The 20,539-nt window shown below is 41.9% G+C and overlaps 1 protein-coding gene across 6 annotated transcripts in view; it reads right to left on the minus strand.

Moving 5' to 3' along the window:
- Nucleotides 1–20,539, minus strand: part of UBE3A (ubiquitin protein ligase E3A) — a 94,784-nt gene that overhangs the window by 35,682 nt on the left and 38,563 nt on the right. The gene's annotated exons all lie outside the window — the stretch shown is intronic.

The following is a 20,539-nucleotide window of genomic DNA, read 5'->3' on the forward strand; positions in this document are numbered from 1 at the left end:
AGGATCGAGTCCTGTGAAGGTAGAAAGCCAGTGCACGGGCAGATAAAGTGAGTGCAGGACCGTCACTGGGGGAGGCATGCGGTTTGGGGCAGAAGACAGGTAGGTGGATGCACTGGCTTAGGTGCAATTCTGACAATACCTTTGGGAAGAACTTAGAGTGGAGATGTAGGAAAACTGTGTGTGTGGGGTTGGGGGGCGGGGCACGGGGGATCTGTCATTATCGCTGCTAGCTCACTGACCTGCCTGGCTGAGGTTATGGCTACCAGGAATGTCACTTGCATCGAGAGGTGGGAGAGGGAGCATGTAGCCAATGGTTCAAAGGGTGGCTTTGTGAAGGCACAGCAGATGAGATTAAAGTCTCATGGGAGTATGGGCTTCAGTACTGGAGGAAAAGCGTTCAGTAAATCCTTCATGAAGCAGACAGTGGTGGTGGAGTGCGTAAACACAGACATGCCATGCAGAGGGGAGGAGAAAGGCACTGCCACGTGCACCTGTATAGAGTTGAGGGCTAGGCTTCACGTTTTTAGGGCAAGAACGTAGCGTAGGACGACTGGTACAGATAGTGCACCTATACCATAAATTGTTTCCGTTTAGCTCGGTAGCATGCCCTGGTGGATTCTCTCCTGCTCTGAGAAAGAATTTGCTGCATCGCAGTGGAGCATGCCTGGACTATGCTCTACCCCCATCCAAATACCAGGCTGTGAGGTGAAGAGGGCGCAGACTCGTATGCCGGATTCTCCCCTGATCTTGTGAGATAGATTCAGGAGCGTGTGAAAGCAGAGCGGTGTGCAGGTGGCGAGTCAGAGAAGGTCCATGAACCAGAACTGACAGAGCCAGAATAGGGCTACGAGTATCATGGTGGCTCCGTCCCAGCAAAGCTTACATAGAAGAGGAATGGGAGGAAAGGCTTAGTGAGGTGTTCTGTACAGAGGAGGAAGAGAGTGCCGGCACTCCAGTTTTCCCCCTACTTCTCCAATGCAACAATAGAGGGGCAGCTTCTGGCTCTCATGAGTGGCAGAGAGATCCCACTGAGGGGTGTCCCAGTTCTTGAAGAGGTACCGTAGTGGGGTGTCGTATAGCTCCCACTTGTGATTTAAGTGGAGAGTCCTCCTGAGAGTGTTGGCCAGAGGATTCTGGGTGTCTGGGAGCTTTGTGGCTTGAAGCATTATAATGTTTTCGATGCACCAGTTTCAAAGGTGGACGGGCTCAGAGCAACGCTGCTTGCTGATGTGTACCACTGCCGCGTTCTCCTCAGAGAGCAGCTGAATATGGAGGAATTGAATGAGCAGGAGAAAGGCCTGACATGCTAAGAGGACTGCCTGGAGCTCTAACACACTTATGGGCATCCTGGTCTCCCACAGCTTCCATACTCCCAGGGCCATGTGGTGGTCCAGGTGGGCTCCCCAACCTGTGAGGGAGCCATCCGTTGTGACGGTGATATGTGGTACTGGAGGTGTGAAGGGGGTGCTGATCATGACCTTGAAAGGATCAGCCCATCATGTGAGGGAGGCCAGCACCCTCCAGGGAACGATGATGCTAGTCTGCATATTGTCCCTGCTGGGTCTGTAGATGGAGAGGAGCCATGCCTGGAGGCAATGCATGTGGAGACGTGTGTGCGGTGTCACATAGGTGCAAGCAGCCATATGGCCAAGGAGAGCAAGCTGGAACGTGGTGTAGAGTCTCTGATGTAGGTCTGCAAGGACGGATGTCAGTGTTGCAAAGTGTTCCGCTGGGAGGAAGCCTCTTGCCTCTATGGAGTTGAGAGACACCTATAACGTGTATTGTTTGTGTAGGTATCAATACTGACTTTCCCTCTGACACAAATACCTAGCAATGACAATAAGTTGATCATTTAGGAGATTACTTCCTGGTGCAAAAGCACCATGAGCAGCCAGTCATCGAGGTAGGGATATACCAAGTAGCCGAGATGGTAAATTTGGGAGGCTGCCACACTGAAGACCTTTGTGAACACCTATGGAGCGGTCACTATACCGAATGGAAGGACCAGAAACTGGTAGTATTGGTGTCCTACCCAAAAACTAAGAAACTTGTGGTGGGCTGGGAGAATATCCACATGTAAGTAAGCGTGCTTCATGTCGAGAACTGCGAACCAGGCTCCCGGTGGGAAGGAGGAAATAAATGGATGCCAGTGTTACCATATAGAATTTGGACTTTCTTTCTGATAAAACCCAAAGATCTAGAATGGGGCGGTGTCCTCTACCCTTCTTCAGGATGAGAAAGTATGGTGACTAGAAGCCTCTGCCCTTGTATTGAGGTGGGAGAACTCTATGGCCCCCTTGAGAAGCAGCAGAGTGTCTGCTTCTTGTTGGAGAATGAATTGATGGGGTGGGTCTCCGGGGGAAGAGTTGCTTAGGTGGGAATGAGACTAATTCTATGGAGTATCCGTGGTGGATGATCTCCAATACACAACTGTCTATGGTGATCTTGTCCCAATTGTAGGTGAATAAGGCAAGATGGCTCCCAAAGATGATATAGGGTGCTGCGGATGCCATCAGGGAAGATTCATGAGTCTTGAACTGATTGTCAAAACTGAGGTTTCAGCTGCTGCTGGGAAAAGGGTTGTGGTGGAGGTGGGGAAGTGTGGCCGTTGTGAGTGGTGCTTCCTACATGGCGCCTCCTACAGGCATAGGTAGTAGGCTGGGTAGGGAGTGTGTGGTGGTGGTTCAGAATGGTTGTCTCCGTTGCTTGAGTCTTGGGGCAGGAGTGGATATACTAAGGGAAAGTAGCAAATGAAGGGATTTGTTCGTCTTCTTGTGGAATATCTTGTGCTCATCTAAAGGGAGGTCCTCAATTGTACTTTAGACCTCACTGGGGAATCCGGATGATTGGTGCCACAAGTCCTAGTGCATAACGAATCTTGTTGCTAGAGACTGAGAGGACATGTCAGCTAGGTCCACGGCGATCTGGAAGCCCACCCTGGCCACCAGTCGCCTCTCGTCCACCAATGCCTGGAATTGCTGCTGTTAGTTCGGTGGCAGCTTGTCCTTGAATGTTGCTAACCTGTTGTAGTTATAAAATCATACTTAGCTAGCGTATCCTGGTAGTTTGCAATCCGGAACTGTAGTCCCACCAAGGAATATACTTTTTGGCCTAGCATATTCATCCTCTTTGCCGCCTTGCCCAGAGGAATAGACTTCTGTGGGTACTAGTGTGCCTGCTCTGCTGCTGCACTGACAGTGAGAAAGCTGGGGAGGTGGGAATGTAAAGAGAAAATCTGCCCCATTAGCAGGCAAGAAATGCCCTCTTCGGTGTCAGGAGTGTGCCATACTGCCTGCGTCAGTTGAAGAATGGCCTCATTAACGGATAGAGCCATCCGAGGTTTTGAGAATGTCCAGGAACTGATGTTGTGGGTCCTGGACCTCTTCCAACAGAATCCCCAGGTCTGCCGCTATCCTCTGGAGCAAGTCCTGGTACTGGCGATGGTCATGGGAAGAGAGAGGGAAAGAAATAAGCACCTCGCCCGACAATGAAGCAGCAGCAGCGGAGACCGGTGAAGCTGGTGGTACCGGTTTGATGTCTGCCTCTTCCTCATAGACGGGTGGTGCCGCTGGGTGAACAGGAGACAGTTAATAAGATGCCTGCAATGGTGCCTGGCATCCGCGACAGGAATCCCAGGGTGCCCCGTCTGGCCAAGAAGAAAGTCCCTAGGCTGTGGTGGGCCCTGCAGGTACCGGTACCAGGTCTCTGCTGCTGGATCATATGCTAGGGGGTAGGGCAATCTGAGCTGCAAGTCCAGACTTCAGTGGGACATTGGAGAAAATGAGGCTCTGGCTCCAAGAACTCCTCAGATGGATCTGGCAATAGGTGGACCACTGGAACCGGAGGGTTGCAATGCTGTAATGGGATGGGCTTCTCTGGCAGCAGTAGGAGAGGTTCATCTGCTGGAGTGGGGATGACATTAGTGAGTGGGCGGTGGGGGGGGGGTCTAGAGAGGAGTGGAGACTGTGGTTATGGAAGGATCAGCTCCTCCATTGACAAGAAAGGCTCAGAGCGTCAAGGAGTCTGTGGTATGCCTCTGGAAATGCCGGAGTGCCCAGGTAGTGTCCTTGGGGCCGGCCTATCCAAGAGGCGCAGGGATAATGGTAAGATGGGCGATATCCTTGCCTACCAGAGCAGTCATCGGTACGGTCAGATTCCATTTGCACCTGGCCTTACCTGCCACACGGGGAGGAAACGCTGTGCTTAGGAGCAGTCTGCATTGGGAATCTGCTCTTACACCCATGAGAGTGTTTTTTTACTCTCCTGTCAGGACTTGACCTTTCTCTTTGGTACCAATGGATCCAGGGCATGGGGAGTGTTCACAGGGGTGCTCACCGCTGGAGACAGACGTTGTACTAGGGTTTCTGGTCTCATGGCTTCCTCCATCAAGTACTTACAGAGGCAAAGCTCTCGAGCTTCCTTGGTTTGGGGTGGGAAGAACTTGCAGATGGAGCAGCGAGCCATGATATGTGCCTTGTCAAGGCAGTAAAGGCACCTCTGGTGCTCATCACTCATAGAGAGTGAGCACAGGCAGGAGAAAAAGTTTTAAATCTTGGAATCCAGAGCATAGTTCCCATGGGTGAGGATGGCCCCCAAAGAGGGGAAGAACTTACTTGCTATCTCTAAAATGACAAAATACAACTATCTAAAACTATGTACATTGAACAAGGAGTGGTCATTCTCAGAGCAAAACTAAGAGCATGAAGGAACAGGGGCTCTAACTCAGCAATAAGAGGGAACTAGAGTGGCACTGACCTGCACTACCGATTATACCCCTGGCTGGGAACAGAAAGGAATGCACCACGCACATGCAGGTGAACGGACACTGCTAAGATGTGTGGAATACATATTTGGACCATCACTCAAAGAAGAATATGTCGTATACACAGGGTTTTAGTCTTTAATACTTGCATATCTCACAGGGTTATTGCAAGTATAATGACAAAATCTGATAATGATGGAGGGGCAATCCATCTATCTGGAGATAGATCAGCAATGAAATTGTTAATGTTGACACTAAGGACTGATCTACACTATTTTTGTACCAATTTAAACATACTTCTATTTTTCTATTTCTATTTTAACTATTTTTCTATATCTAAACCCATAGAGTTAAAATAGTGCAAAAAGCGTGTGGAAGTGACATAAACTAAACAGAGAAAGAGGTTCTCTTATTCCAGAACGTGCATCCACACGAGGAATTATACCAGTACAACTAGAGTGGTATAATAATGCCAGTAGATTTCCCCATATAGATAAGCCCTAAGTCAAGCAGGACAGTAGAAATCCTATACAGACTCCCCTCAGTTTACAAGTATTATACACTAATACCCACATCTGAAGACTGTTTGAATGAAACAGAATATTTCATAGGCAGTGTCCTCCTGGTATGTCTAGTTTCAAAGTAACAGCCGTGTTAGTCTGTATTCGCAAAAAGAAAAGGAGTACTTGTGGCACCTCAGAGACTAACCAATTGATTTGAGCATAAGCTTTCGTGAGCTACAGCTTACTTCATCGGATGCATACTGTGGAAAGTACAAAAGACGTTTTTATACACACAAACCATGAAAAAATGGGTGATGATCACTACAAAAAGGTTTTCTCTCCCCTGGATTTGTGCTGGAAATGGCCCACCTTGATTATCATACACATTGTAAGGAGAGTGATCACTTTACATAAGCTATTACCAGCAGGAGAGTGGGGTGGGGGGAGAGAAAACCTTTTGTAGTGATCATCACCCATTTTTTCATGGTTTGTGTGTATAAAAACGTCTTCTGTACTTTCCACAGTATGCATCCTATGAAGTAAGCTGTAGCTCACGAAAGCTTATGCTCAAATAAATTGGTTAGTCTCTAAGGTGCCAAAGTACTCTTTTTCTTTCTGGTATGTCTAGTTTCTTCCAGAAATGTGTGTAAATTTCCCCAAAATCACAGACATAATTTTGCTTTTAGCTATTACAAAGAAATATCTCAAATCTTGGTTTTTATTTTAACTAAACTTTAACTTACACTGACTGTTTTTGTAGAATAATGGAGAATGCTTACAGACATTCCTTTGTAAATATGCCACAATTCAATTACAAACAACCACAAGTTCAGAGGCGTTTTAATTTTTATTAGGAACTAGCCTCTTAAGTTTGTCTGTTCAGTACTATAATTTGGGTTTCAAGATCATAGCATTTAGCATGCCCAAGGCTAGTATGCAAATTGTGGAATAGATTATGGGGGATTATTTGTTTTATTGAAAAATTCAAGAACAGTTTCTCCATAATAAAAAGAGAGCATATACTTTAAATACATGATAGCACTTGAATCTGCATTTCTCAAATAACTCAATACTTGCACAAGAAATTGTTAATAAGCGAAACATGTAAGCGCAACACATACATAACTAGGCAACCAAGCAAATGAGAGATGTATAAACATTTTACCAGCTTCAGAAGAAATTTAAAACCACATCTCTGTCTACTGTTTTGTTTTGAATAAAGAATTCACAAGTAAAATTCCAAAGTTCTGTTATCTGGTGTTAACCTAGGTTATTAACTGGTGCAAAAACACAACCTTTAAGTGTTCAATTTACATAACCACACATTTTTGAATGAAGCATAATAAGATTTTGTAATAACTTAGCACAACAACAGTATAAAGTATGGTGTTTTTTTTAAAAAAGGATTACACGCATGCTAACTTTTATACTTTTATGTACAGAGCAGCATCACTATTTAATGCCTTGAGGAAAACATATACATTAATGTTCACTGAAGTTTACAATCTCCTATACCAATTAATTCAGTAGGAACTCGAAGTACCAAGGCAGCATTATCACTATCTAATTCCTTTCTCTAACAAGCACAATGAAAAAAAATCAGCGTTAGATTATCCACAACAAGTGAACTATGTCAACGGGCATCATGTGGAAATTATGGAAGTAAAAGGCAAATAGTGCCAGTTTTCTATGTAGAAAACAAAAGAAAAATAATTTAAAATGTTTATGTTTTAATTCATGAATTACTGTTTGCCCTTTATTATATTAAAAATAAATGAAATAGGAGATCTTGCAAGACAAAATTTTGAATCACCGATTCAGCTGCAGTATTTTTATAATGCACTTCTGGAAACAACTGTAGCTGAAACGAACAACTAGCAGCTAAAAGTGAAATTTATGTGAGAGTTTGGAGGCAGGCATTTTTCTCCTCTTTTTTCCCCCCCTAGAAGTAGGGTCTACGAAGTGAAGATGATGATAACTACTGAAGCAGCACACTAGAAGTGCCCCAAGGAGGAGAGGAGACAAAGATGTGGTAGCTGTGGTATGTACCTCTGATGGAAGCTACTTATGCATAAACTGTTACCTGATAGAGCCTTCATGGCAGAGAAGATTCAAGGACTGGAGATGCAGCTGGAGATGACAGAATTCAGATGGGGATTTGATGATTTAAAACAAAAGAGGAGGTGGCACAAACTCCTCAATATTTGTTCGTCAGGTGTCCACAAAAGGACCTGGAGGTCAGACTGCCAGAGGAGGAGTGCGATCAATGGAAGAATGTGACCATGAAGACAAGGCAGAGGAAAAGACCAGCTAGTGGAGGTGAAATAGAGTTGAAGGAGGAGAAGAAACAGGCAGACGGGATATCGAGGAAGAAAAGAAGGGAAGTCAGTCCTTGCAGAAGAGAGAATGGAGCTAGCCAAGGACTGGAGCCCAAGGAAAAATGAAGATGATGTACAGGGGACTGCAAAAGAATGTGAGATTCATACCAACATCAGGAATAGACAGGTCTCTATGTGACCAGGGACTCCATCCTAAGAAGAATTGACGGGCCTGTCACTAGACCTAAGAGAAACAGAAGAGTTCATTATCTGTCAGGAGAAAGGACACAAGATGTAAACATGAATTTCAAAAGGATCCTGATGGGAGTGGGGGGGAAAAAATCCACCGACTGTGTTGAATGTCGGGATGAATGACCTTACTAAATTCCCAATGGACTAGATCAAGGATAATTACACTAGGCTTGGAAAGATGCTTAAAGATGTGGAAATGATCTTCAGTCCCTAAAGGAGTGTGAAGATGCGGCAAGATAATGAAGATGAACAGATGGCTCAAGAATTGGTGCTCTGAGGAAGATTTTGGGATGATTGACCATGGGAAGGCATTCACAGAAAGAAGACTCTTCTCAACTGATGGACTCCACTTGTTTACCTGGGATACTAGCCTTCTGGAATAGAGACTGGAATGATTGATAAGAAGGGTTTTAAGATAGGGAATGAGGGGAGAAGATTTTGAGAGAGACTCATGTAATGTCCATGCCTGGCTTCAATACTGAGGAGGAGGAAAATCAGCTAAACGAAAAAATACTAAGGAATAAAGGAAAACGAGAAGGTAAGAATAAGAACAGCTAAGAGAAAAAAGTGTGCATCCACAGATAGGAGCAATAGTCAGGCAGGGGATACAAAAACAACCAAGAGTACTTGTGGCGCAACAGTAGTTAGTTGGAGGCTAATCTGGCTCGAAAACTAATGGGCGAGGGTCAAGGGAAACAACGGAGAACACCTGCACCCAAATGCAAGGAGTCTGGGCAATAAGATGCAGGAACTTGAACTACTCAAGGTCAAAATGGATCTTATAGGGTTTACAGAAACATCCTGGAAAAGCGCTCATGACTAAAACTCAGGTATTAGCTATTTGGAAGAGAAATATAAAAGGTGGTGGGATAGTGTTGTACATTAGTGATGCAGTAAACTGTGAAGAAGAAAGGAGTGATACTACAGACAAAACAAATCTGTTCGGGCCAAAGTGACTTCCGAGAAGGGTTATAAAGAAGTTCTATTGGGATAGTGTTAGGGGTCTGCTACAGACCTCTAGGGTTGGGCTCAGCTATGGATAGAGATTTCTTTAATATTATTAGAAAGAAAAATACTACTGGGAATTGTGTCATAATGGGAAACTAACTTCATGGATATAGACTGGAGAATAAATGCTATAAACAACAACAGGGCACAGTTATTCATAGCTGTGACAGATGACAGTTTTCTTCACCAAGTAGCCACTGAACCAAAAAGAGATGATGCAACTTTAGACTTGGTTTTGGTAAGCTTTGAGAACATCATAAAAAAAGCTGGTCATAAGAAATAACCTTGGATTGAGTGATCACAAGTTGATTCAGTTTAAATTAAAGGAAAGGATAATCAAAACCAGGTTGTCATCTATGGTTTTTGATTTTAACGGGACAGACTATGAATTAGATGTGGAGGAAGCTTGGAATTTCTTTAAATCAAGTGTACAAAAACTATCTCCAATCTGCATCCCAAGCAAGGGGAAAAAACTTGGTAGAGAAAAGGCTCCAGACCCAACTAAATGAATAACCACCTCAAAAAGGTTATTAGGAGTAAGCAGAGAGCCTAAAGGAAGAAGGGTTTGATCAGCAACAAAAGCTACATCTTAGAGGTCAGAAAATGTAGGAATAAAGCAAGAACTATTAAAAGCCAATCTGAATTAGCTCCTGCCAAGGAAATTAAAATAAATACAACAAGGATTTTTAGTTATATAAATAAAAAGAGAAGAAAGAAAGAAAGAATGAGGCTGGACTGCTATGCAGTGTGAATGGGGAGGAGATTAAAAATAATGTAGGTATGGCCTAAAAACTAAATAAATACTTTGCCGTGGTTTTCAGTAAGGATGATAATATAGAATATGAGTATGAAGACAGAATGACTGATGGAAACGAGTACACAGAAATGGAAATGACCACATCTGAGGTAGAAGAAAATCTTAAAGCACTGACTGTGATCTGGATAATTTCCATCCCAGGATACTGAAGGAAGTGACATGTAAGATTACTAGTCCAATAACAAGAATTTTTAAATAAATCTATTTGTGGGTAGTCCCATATTATGGGAAAATAGCTAATGCTGTACAATATTTAAGAAAGGGGGGAACTGTGATCCAAGGAAAAAAAAGTGATCCTGAATTACAGACCATTAGTTAAATCTCAGTAGTATGCAAAGCTTTAGAACAAAATTTGAAGGAAATAATTAAACTCTTGGAGGTAAGTGGAAAAGGGGATGTAGTGCATCATATGTTTACCTTCATGCCAGACTAAGCCTATATCCTTCTTTGAGAAGATAACTCATTTTTTAGATAAGGGAAATGCAGTAGATCTAATATACTTGGTCTTCTGTAAAGCATTTGACATGGTATCACATTGAAAATTAGTTAAATTAGAGAAGATGAAGTACAAGAATTATATGGTAAGGAACCGGCTAAAGAGCATAAGGCAACAGGCTGTGCTGAAAGGTGGAACTATCGGACTACAGAGAAGGTCTTAGGACCGATTTATTCACTATTTTTATTAATGACCTTTGCACAAAAAGAGTAGGAGTACGCTAATAAAATTTTCTAATGATTATAGCTGTTAAGCGATTAAAAAAATTAATTGCGATTAATCACGCTGTTAAACAATAGAATACTTAATATTTAAATATTTTGGATGTTTTCTACATTTTCAAATATATTGATTTCAATTACAACACAAAATACAAAGTGTACAGTGCTCACTATTTTTTATTACAAATATTTGCACAGTAAAAAAAGATATCCTATTTTTCAATTCACCTAATACAAGTATTGTAGTGCAATCTCTATCATGAAAGTTGAACTTACAAATGTAGAATTATGAACAAAAAATAACTGTATTCAAAAACAAAACAATGTAAAACTTCAGAGCCTACAAGTCCACTCAGCCCTAGTTCTTGTTCAGCCAATCGCTTAGACAAACAACTTTGTTTACATTTGCAGACCATAATGCTGCCCACTTCTTGTTTACAATGTCACCTGAAAGTGAGAATAGGTGTCTGCATGGCACTGTTGTAGCCAGCGTCGCATGTTCATTTTCATCATCTGAGTCAGAAGCCACCAACAGAAGGTTGATTTTCTTTTTTGGTGGTTTGAGTTCTGTAATTTTCACATTGGAGTGTTGCTCTTTTAAGACTTTTTAAAGCATGCGCCACACCTTATCCCTCTCAGATTTTGGAAGGCACTTCGGATCAAATGCTGTAGCTATCTTTAAAAATCTCACATTGGTACCTTCTTTGAGTTTTGTCAAATCTGCAGCAAAAGTATTCTTAAAACAAACAGTATGTGCTGAGTCATCCTCCGAGACTAGTACAACATGAAATATATGGCAGAATGCGGGTAAAACAGAGCCAGAGACATACAGTTCTCCAAGAAGTTCAATCACAAATTTAATTACCGCATTATTTTTTTAACTAGTGTCATCAGCATGGAATGGTGGCTGAAGCATGAAGGGGCATACGAATGTTTAGCACATTTGGCACGTAAATACCTTGCAATGCTAGCTACAAAAGTGCCATGCAGTTGAATGCCTATACTCACTCTCAGGTGACACTGTAAATAAGAAGCAGGCAGCATTAGCTCCCGTAAATGTAAACAAAATCGTTAATCTTAGCAATTGGCTGAACAAGAAGTAGGACTGAGTGGACATGTAGACTCTAAAGTTTTACACTGTTTTGTTTTTGAGTGCAGTTATGTAACCAAAAAAAATCTACCATTTTAAAGTTTCACTTTCATGATAAAGAGATTGCACTCCAATACTTAAAAAGAAAAGAAGTACTTGCAGCACCTTAGAGACTAACCAATTTATTTGAGCATAAGCTTTCATGAGCTACAGCTCACTTCATCGGATGCATACTGTGGGAAGTGTAGAAGATCTTTTTATACACACAAAGCATGAAAAAATACCTCCCCCCACCCCACTCTCCTGCTGGTAATAGCTCATCTAAAGTGATCACTACTCTCCTTACAATGTGTATGAAACATTGTACACATTGTAAGGAGAATGATCACTTTAGATAAGCTATTACCAGCAGGAGAGTGGGGTGGGGGGAGGTATTTTTTCATGCTTTGTGTGTATAAAACGATCTTCTACACTTTCCACAGTATGCATCCGATGAAGTGAGCTGTAGCTCACGAAAGCTTATGCTCAAATAAATTGGTTAGTCTCTAAGGTGCCGCAAGTACTCCTTTTCTTTTTGCGAATACAGATTAATACGGCTGTTACTCTGACTCCAATACTTGTATGAGGTGAATCGAAAATAGTATTTCTTTCATCATTTTTACAGTGCAAATATTTGTAATAAAAATATAAAATAAGCACTGTACACTTTGTATTCTGTGTTGTAATTGAAATCAATGTATATTAAAATGTAGAAACATCCAAAAATATTTAATAACTTTCAATTGGTAATCTATTGTTTAACAAAGTGTTTAAAACTGCGATTAATCATGATTAATTTTTTTTGAGTTAATCGTGGGAGTTAACTGGAATAAATCGACAGCCATACTAATGATGCAAAGTTGGAAGGTATTGTTAATACAGAGGAGAATCAGAAGATTATGTAGGAAAAAGTACGTGATCTTGAAGTAACAGAAATGGGATGAAATTTAACAGTACAAAGGGCAAGGCAACGTACTTAGGGTCAAATAATAAAAATTTCTGCTATAAGCTAAGGGCTCATTTGCTGGAAGTGACACAAGATGAGAGAGACCTGCATGTGCTGGTTGATCACAGGATGACTAGCTCTTCAGTATGATGCAGCTGCAAAAAAGGCAAATGTGATGCAAGGATGCATCAGGCTATGCATTTACAGTAGAGATAGAGAAGTATTAATGCCATTGTACAAGGCACTGGTAAGGCCTCATTTGTAATACTGTGTAAAATTCTGGTCACCCATATTAAAGAAAAATTAATTCAAACTGGAACATGCGCAGAGAATAGCTACTAGGATGATCAGGGGAATAGAGGGCCTATCTTATGAGAGGAGACTGGAAGAACAGGTTAGCCTCCCAATAGGAGTTGTGGGAGCAAATACGTAATTAGTTTTAAGAGAGAGCTGGACAAATTTATGGATGGAAGTATATGAAAGAGTTGGTTGTGACGACAGAGGTTTGGGCTCAGCAGCCCTATGGGGGCCTTCCGGTTTATGTCTTGTGTTCCTAAATCTCATGCTTCAGGGTGTCAGCCAGTCACAAAGGGATTTTTTCCCCCCTCTCTATGTATTTTTTTTTTTTTTGGTCTCCTTCCTCTGAAGCATCAAGGATGGCCGCAGCTGGAGTTGGACAATGGATGGGTGGGTTGATCCTCTGAGTATTCTCTCTCTCTCTCAGGTGCTTGGATGGCTGGTTCTGCTCATATGCTCAGGGTGTAACTGACTGCCATAGATGAGGTTGGGAAGGCATTTCCCCCCAAACTCAGGGCTTTTTTCAACTTCCTTTTCTGCATAGGCTGCATGCCACTTGCCTAGATCATCTGGACACATCTCAATTCTGTAACATTGCAGGGGCCTCAGGTATTGGTGCAACTTGGTCCAGCTATTCTCTGCTTGTGGCATATAGCAGTTTAGTCTCCCTGTGAGCTGTAATACTTTGGTCTAATATTGGTTGTTGGATTAATATGTGGATTTTGAATGGAGCTGGTGGCCTGTGATATACAGGTGGTCAGACTGCATGATCTGATGCTCCCTTCATGCCTTATTTTATGATGCTATGGAAATATAGTGAAAGTCACAAGACAACATGGGCCAACAAGGGCACAGGCCAATTTGGGAGCACAGCTACTGCCTTTTTAGAAAAAACGAGGAGTCCTTGTAGCACCTTAGAGACTAACAAATTTATTCCGGCATAAGCTCAAATAAATTCCCAAATAAATCTGTTAGTCTCTAAAGTGCCACAAGGACTCCTCATTTTTTCTGATACAAACTAACATGGCTACCACTCTGAAACCTGCCCTTTTAGAGTTTTAATTTACAAACTTTGGGTACGTTCTTAATGGCCATTGGTCTCCAGTCTGCCTGCTCCAATTGGCTAGCATAATGATGACAGAACTAGAATGGATGCAGAAGCAAATTCCATATTTGTATTATTTACATTAACACCCCCATATAGCCAAACCACCGCTCATCCCAAATCGCATTTGTGTATCAGTTATCCCTCGTCAGTTTCAGAAATACTGAATCCTACAAATTCTTGCATTTTATACACTTAATGGCTTATAAGGTGAAAAATTATAGGAGATGTAGTTTCTAGACAATGATTGTATTGATCATGAGAAAAGTAGTCAGGATTGTAGGAGGTATAAATAGACTGTACCACCTTTAAAAAAGGCTGTGCCTTAGTTCTCAGATCAGTCATTTCTGAAAAGGCCATGCAAGAAAATGCAGCTTTAATAAACTAACCCGAGGATGCTTTTTGTTTCTGAAGTAAGAGCTTGTATACTGCGCTGAATAAACTCAGTTGAAGGGTGAAGTTTTTATTTGTCTAAGATTCAGTTTATTACTAAGTGAAAATGAAGCACCCTCAAGTTATTATACTGAAGTTTTTTTACTTTTATTGATACTTTGAGAGATTACAAAATCAAAATAGACTTCAAACTGCTGAAAGGTCTGTTCAGTTATTTAAAAAAATTTCAAGCATTTCCTCTGTTTTCTTCCTCCTCACCCTCTTCAGTTAGTGAAGTGTGCAGGAATGAGCACAAGACAGAATCGGGAAAGTCCTGAGCTCCAATCCTGACTTCCCCACTAGCTGTGTGGCCTTGATCAAATCACCATCAACTTTGTCTCTACAGGTGAATATTATCCCCTTTTTCATATTAACTTCACAGGCTTGTGAGGATTAGTCAGTCTGTATATTGCCTTGATACCAAATATACAAAATATTAAGTATTATATCCTCTCTATCCCTCACCCTCCATGATTTTTTCCCAGGTTAAAAAGTCTTGTCCCCAGTGTAAATTCAGAAACGTTTTTCATGTGGTGTTTCAAAACTGAATTGGGTTGGTGGTGGTTAGAATTCTCCTGAAGCAAACAAATAATGTAGACAAATATACGACTAATTTTTCTGTGATTCTTATTTTCTAAAAATATATATCCTATTGAATTATGTCCAGGTCAGCTTACAGCAGCACTAGGCCACATGGGAAACTGCACAGATGTTGCGTGCCTCCAAAACATGCTCTTTTTGAACACCTCAGCCAACTGCCTAAATTGCCCCTTATGTCCTTGTGACGAAGTGGGATATATTTGTATCAAATTATAGACTCTATTTCGTATTATGCGTTGAACTTGTATTCTACACTTACCCAAGGCAAGTCTACTGAATTGCATTCCAAAAAGTAGCCCTGCCCAGGAGATGTTTGCACCACCTCATTGAAAGACTATCACTGAAAAGTCATCAAGCTACTGGATTTGATGGTCTCTAAGCTGCTGGCAACTCCCATGGAACAATGTTTTTTCACAGAGGGCGCCCACAGGGGATGCATACACAATTGAGGCAGAGGGTTGGAGAGTTCCAGTAGAGAACATGGCAAGAAGACAGGCTATTTAAGGCCAGGGGTAGTGGGAGCAACCATCGCCACCTATAAGGACTTGCCGAAGAGAGGGCAAGAGGGGCTCTGTTCAGCCTGAGCAGTGACCAACCTCTGACTCACGAAAGGGAAAGCTCAGACATGGGGAGGGTGTGCCTTGGTACTTTTTGTTGTTTTCAGAAATCTGTAACTTTAGTACTTTAAAGAGTAGAGTTTCTGTGCTAAAGAAATACCTTTGCTAAGCCTACAATCCTTGCTTTCCTGCTATATTGTCCCTAAAGGGGTTAGTTAAAGCAGAAGCCCAGTTGTCCACAGCCTAGGTAGAGCTTTGGAAAGCATATGTAAGCAACTGGGTGCTATGGAGATATAAAGCACAGGTTTCAAGGTCTGGGGAGTCTGTATAAAAGAGTCTCCCATGCCAATGAAGGACTCTGACAAGAGGTCTCGAAGTATGCTTGTCAGATCCAGAGCTAAAACAGTGACTAGACTCTGCCAAGACCCAGGGGACGTAAGATGCATGTGGGACCCAGCAGTTGGGTACATTTGCAACAGACTGGTGTCCATACAGAGAGGATACTGGGCCAGGTTTTAATAGTCCTAAAGTCAGATCTTTTTGAAAGCAGGAGGCAGAAACTCCTAAATAAAAAAACACTTAAAAAAACACAAAGAAAGACTGACCTATAATAAATTACATAACCCTCCAGAGTCTATATGGAGCAGGACTGGTAAGTGATAAACCAATGATATATTGTAAATTTGCTTTATACTCATGTGCATATTTCATACGGTGTTCCAGGTATATTCATATTTATTTTTGTACACCTGTATTTTAAACTTGAAGTTTTCCACTGTAAATTTATTCTTGCAACTTCACAGCAAGATGTTAAATTATGCAATACATTTTCAAAGAACAAAAACTGCAGGTAAGTAATTTACTTTCTCCAAAAAATGTTCATCCCACTAAACTCTCCCTCTTGGAAACCCAAAGGCTTGAGGACTGTCTCCAAACTAAAACAAGGACTAATATGGAAATATGAAAACAGAAACAATGGATTTAAAATAGGGAAGGAAGGTACCTTCCAACAATGAGAAATTGAGGGTTAAATGCCAGAGACAGTCCCAGAATGAGAGGAAAGAGATATTTCCAAACAAAAAATACCTACTGCAGGGAGGGGGGAACAAAGTTTAAGCACCCTTAAATGGGGAACAGGCTCTGTAACACAGATAATCCAGTAACGGATTCCTGCTCAGATGACAACTTTGGGTAACAATGCTTCATAAAGGCGGTGGCTTTGCAAGTAACCTAGGCACAAACACATTTTAGGCTGGCAGCTGAAGCAGCTCAGTCCTGAAGAGAGTCTTGACATAACCTTCAAGCTTCTGTGGCTGTAGCATGGAGAACAATAGGCACTCTTAGTGGAGGATAACTAAAGTTGCTACCAGTTATCAAGGGCCGTAATGGCTCTGAGTTGGGAAGCTGAATCGTGCTTTCCTGATGAACAGAGCATGACATTTCAAAGAAATCAGTGGCTCCCTCTATGTACTAATTTTCTTTGAATGCATGTGTTGCCTGGGCGCTGTGTGGAATTTCTAGTACAGCCTGGTGACAGTGAAACGCAGGACTCTGATGTGGAAGTATTGCTGTAGATATAGCCCCTCTTTAGACCTGCAAAGAAGGAACTGATGCCAATGCAGAGTCTTTGCATTAAATATGGGTGTTTGATTCAGAGGCCGTGGCCAGAGTGTTGAGCTATGTGTTGGATTTACTTGCATTTTTGGAAGAGACTGGGATGGCTATTGGCCACTCTCAGGATTGAAGGCACACGGCGACATCTGAAAGCAGATGATATGATGTAAGCCCACCCAGTCCTTGACCAGACAAGTACTAGTCATGCCTCTCTGTAAGGGACATATGCTTGGGTGTATTTTTGGAAGCTGCTGGAGTCTTCCTCCCTCCCTTCTTTCGCAAGTGATAATATGACAGAAATGCAGCATCAAAGAGATGACTATGCACTAAGCACAACCACAAGAAAAGTAGTGATGGAAACAGGAGGGCTCAAAACCCCTAGCGTTTCAAAGTCTTGACACTGAAAAGAATAAGCAGAGAGAGAGAGGGGGCCACAGAAATGAAATGTCTCATCAACACACCAGGACACCTGTCTTGAAAGATGGCGAGAGGCATCAGTGGAGATCTGATGTAGTGTGAGAATCAGGACAACAGCCTGGAGATATTGATGAGGCAGGCAATAAGATCTTGCTGCATCAATGGAAACCCCCCCCCCCCACACACACACAAATTAAGCTGGAACAAGCTTTGAAAGTGAGACTAATCAAAGGAGGAAATTAGAAAGGGATATTGTGTGAATCTAGTAAGGGGGCGGAAAGGATGAGGCAACTCAGCTAAGATAGCAGGGACAAACCAGGCACTTGAATGAGGTCTGTGAAAAGCACATTTATGACAAAAACTTGACAAATATGAGTCAATGAAGTATGGAGCTAGAAGTGGGAATCCAATGAAACCAAAACATTTGGATAAATAAAAGTTATTATGGGGACAAGAGCCCTGTTTCACTGGAGAAAGGGGAGGAGGAAATGCAAGGGAAGAGACACAAAAATGTTTTTTTTTTTTTTAAATGTCAATTCTTGATGTTTGGCAGTCACATGAAGAGGCGAAAATATCAAACATATAAAATGTACATTTTCCTGGTTTAGCTCAAGTGAATTAAAAGCATTTGGCTATCCATGATGCTGGCACACAGCTTTAACAGTCTAGGATCTGAGTAGAGAAATCACAGTAAACTAAAGTAAATCAATCTGCATATTCACAGTGCAGTTAGCAAAACTGAAAAGTGATTATGACAATCTCTGCATTCTAACTGGCTGACAGACTTTACTAGCTGGAGTACATGGACTGAACACTGTAGTTATTGTTCTAACCGTACAATGATTATGCAGATCAGACATCCAGAATCAGAGTGCCAGGAACTGCATAACTAAAACAAAATGTACCATTTTGTGTATTAAGAGCAACTGTGTCTGGCAGACTGCAGAAATTCTGCAGTCGGTGATGAATAACCATATGGTTATTCAGTTATGCAGTTCCAGGTTCTTCATTTCTGCAAGTGTAATATCCATATTCATTGTATACTTATTGCTCAAAAATATGCAGATCCTCAAAATCTGAGTGTCTAACAATCATTTTTAGCCGAAGTGCAGGGATCTGAATAATCAGAGTGATTCCAATCACTGTCTCATTAACTCATGTAACAAAATTTTTTTCAGTCTGTGTGTAAAACAAACATGGCACCCTCAGATTCTCATTCCTTTCAGCTCCAAATTCTAAAAGGAAAAAAAATCACAGAAAAAAACAAAAATGGGGCTGCCAAACTGTTGAAAGGAAAACAGTTTTGACTCATTTCTCTTCCTACGCTTGATAGGTATTTTACAGCAGCTGAGCATCTTGCAGTCTTGAATGCATTTATCCTGACAATATGAAGCAGAGGGACTGTCCAGCATGACATAGGAAGTCTGTGGCAGAGAAGGAATTGAATTTAAACCTAACTCCTAGACTATTGCCCTAACACTGAGTCATCCTTCCTCTATTAACTTCTTTTGGACCATCTCTCTTCATATGTCAGTTAGGCTCTTATATCTACAATATTTGTGTGTTTCTTTTTGTCTTCTGGAGTTTTTCTTCCCAACTGTAGGAGAATTTAAAGAAACCTTGCTGAGAAGTGCCTTGCTGACCTGTAGAAAAGGAAGGTCCAAAAGAATTTATTTCCTTCTCAGTAGTTTTATAGCCTTTTTTCAAATCTCTTTTTCGTTTTGAAGTATGAATGAGCATTTCTGCATAACTTGAGCACGCTTCCAGTTAACCTGAAAATAATCAGGGCCAATAAAGTCAGCAGCCCTGGATTCTACTCAGCTCTTATAAACAGGGAACACATCTAATTATAATTATAATGCTGCTTTGGAAATTAGCTAACTTGCAAGTTGCAATAATCAATATGGAAAACAAGCACAAACTACATTATACAAGTTTCCATACCAGGTCAAGGATCGTTCTCTCTATTCTGCAACCCACTTCCAACAATATACAAAACCTGATGTTTTCTATTTTGCTAAGTATCTGACTAATCAAGTTGTTTTCAAATGTGTGCTATGAGATGTTAAAACTCTAGGAGTATAATTAGGGCCCTACCAAATTCATGGTCCATTTTGGTCAGTTTCATGGTTATAGGATTTAAAAAATCATAAATTTCATGACTTCAGCTATTTAAATCTGAAATTTCACAGCATTGTAACGGTAGGGGTCCTGACCCCAAAAGGAGTTGCGCGGGGGGGGGGGGGGGGGGCGCGGGGGGGAGAGGGGGAAGGTTATTGGCAGGAAGGAGGGTTGTGGTACTGCTACTGTTATTTCTGCACTGTTGCTGGTAGGGGAGGGGCAGCTAGGTTATGGGCGGGGAGGGGGGTTGTGGTACTGCTATTGTTACTTCTGCACTGTTGCTGGCAGTGGTGCTGCCTTCAGAGCTGGGTGGTCGCTGAGCAGCAGCTGCTGGCCAGGAGCCCAGCTCTGAAGGCAGAGTCACCATCAGCAGCAGTGCAGAAGGAAGGATGGCATGCTATGGTATTGCCACCCTTACTTCTGTGCTGCTGCTGGTGGGTTACTGCCTTCACAGCTTGGCCCCTGGCCAACAGCCGCTTCTCTTCGGCTGCCCAACTCTGAAGGCAGTGCAGAAATAAGGGTAGCAATATTGCAACCTCCCCCCCTTAAAATAACCTTATGACCCCCGTGCAACTCCCTTTTGGGTCAGGCCCTCCAATCTGAGGAACACTGGTATCTTCCAGTGAAATCTATATAGTATAGGGTAAAAGCACCCAAAAGACCAGATTTCAGTCAGTGACACGTTTTTCATGGCTGTGAATTTGGTAGGGCCTTAAGTATAATTTAGAGAAACATAGTGGGTGAGAGAACACCTTTTATGGGACCACCTGTTGGGTGAAGGAGAAACTTTTGAGCTCAATAGAGCTCTTCTTCAGGAGTACAATTTGACATGCTATTAGGTCTAAACGCAGGGTTGTAAGTTTCAGATACTGTATTATGCTACCATCTGCTGGCTGGTACGAAATGAAACTTCTAAAAAAATGTTATTTCAGTGAGAATTACAT

Source organism: Caretta caretta, chromosome 1 (genome assembly GCF_965140235.1).
Source record: "Caretta caretta isolate rCarCar2 chromosome 1, rCarCar1.hap1, whole genome shotgun sequence".
NCBI classification, from domain to species: domain Eukaryota; kingdom Metazoa; phylum Chordata; order Testudines; family Cheloniidae; genus Caretta; species Caretta caretta.